The following is a 2,868-nucleotide window of genomic DNA, read 5'->3' on the forward strand; positions in this document are numbered from 1 at the left end:
GGGGCATGGAGTTCCCCATAGAAAAAAAAAAAAAGCTGGCCGTGTTAGTCTGCTTGATTTATAAACTAGGATTTTGGAGCTCTAGGCCCATCTAGCTAATGGCCCACTGGTCATCCTCACTCGGAGACCCACAGGTACCTCATGCTCAATGGGTCCAAACCTGAACTCCTTCCCTCTCCCTCTCCCCCGACCTGCTCTTCCTGAATGGAGCCACCACTCATCACTCACTCGGGCCAAAACCCTGGTAGTTATCCCGAACGTTCCACTCTCCCTCGTCTCCCACCTCCAAGCAGTCAGGAGGTCTCTCCTAACCTGCTTTGGCCGTTCTCTTACCATCACTGTTGGGCAGTGATGGCTCCATATTCCTGGACCCAGTGGATGCCCTTCGCACTTGATGGGCATCTTGACTTGATCTCTTGACTGATTTTGACATTACTGACCATCCCTTCTTTATGAAAATTCTTTTTCTCTCTTGGTATCTCTAACACCACTCTCTTCTTGTTTCCCACCAACCCCTCAAGTTCTTCCCTCCCAGTCTCCTTTTATTCTACTTTCCCTTTATTTTTTTTAAAAAAGATTTCATTTATTTATTTGTGAGAGAGAGCGAGGGCAGGGGGAGCGGCAGGCAGAGGGAGAAGCAGGCTTCCCGCGGAGCAGGGAGCCCGACGCGGGGCTCGATCCCAGGACCCTGGGATCATGACCTGAGCCGAAGACAGATGCTTAACCAACTGAGCCACCCAGGCGTCCCTCTACTTGCCCTTTAAATGTCACTGGTTTTGTTTGCTCTGGTTTGGTTTTGGTTTATTTCATATTTTATTTCTAGGACTCTTCCTATTGTAGACCAAGATCTCTTGGTGATCTCATCCACACCCAAAGCCAAGATCTCTCTCCTGTGCTTCAGGCTCAGAGATCTAACACGTCCTTTAAAGCTCAACTCATTGCCCCCTTGCTGCAGCCCTGTCTCTACCACTAATCTGTGAGCTCCTCGAGGGCACAAACCTTGCCTTATTCACCTTTGAATTCCCAGTAGCCAGAGTAGGCAGTCAGACAAAGTTCGTTCAGTAAATAAATGGTTAGTAGAATCAAGTAATTAGCCACCTATGAAAGGTAGAGGTTTGACCCCCGCTACTGACATCACTACCAACGGGTCAGAAAAAGTACAGCTCAGCTGGATAGAGTACAGAGTAATGAGAGCAAAGCTGCTGGCTCCATCATTCCACAGACCAGCCAGCTTGTCCGGGACGGTAGCCATAGGCCAACTTTGAACTCTGAGCAGCCATCTTGAAACTGTAATGTTGGTCACCAAGAGCTGTGGAGGAGAACAGAGAATCACTAGCCCCAAGGGCGGTAGGGTCTGGCCCCAGCACATCATCTTCCTCTCCTCTTGGTGTCTCCACCTGAGCTCCCTTTGTGGGGTGGGGTTGGTGTTGGTTCAAGAAAACCTTGGAGAGAGAGAGAGACTTTTCTGCTTCTACAGTGTCTCCAGGGGCTATGCATCTCACCCCAACCTCTCCCGGGAAAGTCTAAGGTGAGCCAAGAAAGTTTTCTTTATAGTGTGAAGGGCATACTTCGTGAGATTCTGAGTTTAATGCACATTTTTAGGTCAGCACATTAGTCCTACAATTTCTGGGCAGAGGACTAAAATCCTGCTGAGGAAGTACTGTAATCGTGAGTTAACAGAAAAGCATTTTTAGGAAATACCTATCAGGACCAACATTACATTGAAAACAAACAAACAAACAAAAAAACCTGACACCTCCCTGCAGGTCATCTTTCTCTCAAGGTAGTTCTGAAATGACTTTCCCCAACGACTCTGGAGGCAACGAAGACTCCATTTTGGAAACATTGGCTGGGTGAGCTGGTGACTCACACCTCAGATGAATTAATAAAAGTTAAGAAAACAAAAACCAGATGTTTCCTTCACTTTACTATAGGCCTCTATGCTTTCTTTTGTCAGTTACACTGTCCGTTGCCGATTTCCCTCTACTGAGGCAAAAATCAATTTTGAAAAGAGTTTGAGTCCCCGCATATCTGATGAACTCTGCCCCAACAGTTGCTATTTGGCTCAAACTTCCACAGAGGCTGCAGCCCCAGCAGCGACTGTTTCAGCAAGCCAGTGGCACAGAGGGCTTGAGAACAGCAGACCGGAGAGCTTGGGATTTGCTAGCGAACGCTGGCGACAGCCCTTGGGGAGAAGCAGGGTGAAGCTGTCTCTGTGCTCGCACGTCAACCTCCACGGAACCAGCAAGGGTCTCGCCAACTAGCCGTGGCTTCCTCTCCAGATCCAGTATTCATTCCTTGGCCCTTGACCCTCCTGGAAAATGCTAAGAACTGCATTTTAGAGAGCCCGCAACACATATTTTCATTCTTCTGGCCAGACCCGTGGAGGATACACCGAAATCCAGAGTGACGCACTTTTTAATTTCCTAATCACACCACCCATCGTTCCCTGAGAACTTCGGAAGCTTTCTGCTTTTTGTAAGGAGGGAAAATAATTTATTTTTTCCTCCATCTATTGTACTTGGGTTAGAGCAATTATTTTCCCTAGACACCACCCACAGCAGAAAGCTCCAGATGTTCTTAGGTTATAACGGGAGAATGGATTACAAGTCCTGGCGTTTCTCAAACTTGGCATCCTCCCTCAACTTTCTCGCTGGGGGCCCTCAGTCCCCTTCTCCCACCCCCTTCCCAACTGGGCTCTGTCTTTCCTTACCACAGGGATCCAGGGGCAAACTTAGATTTGTACCTTGACGGCTCCATCTCTTAACTTCTTTGTCATGAAAGTATTTTCTAGAACTGCGGTTACTGTCATTCCGCCCCCCTCATTTGCCCAACCCCAGATGATGGGGTGTCACTGTAACTGCCACC

The sequence above is a fragment of the Leptonychotes weddellii genome, chromosome X (assembly GCF_054177405.1).
Source record: "Leptonychotes weddellii isolate Sample4059 chromosome X, ASM5417740v2, whole genome shotgun sequence".
NCBI lineage: Eukaryota > Metazoa > Chordata > Mammalia > Carnivora > Phocidae > Leptonychotes > Leptonychotes weddellii.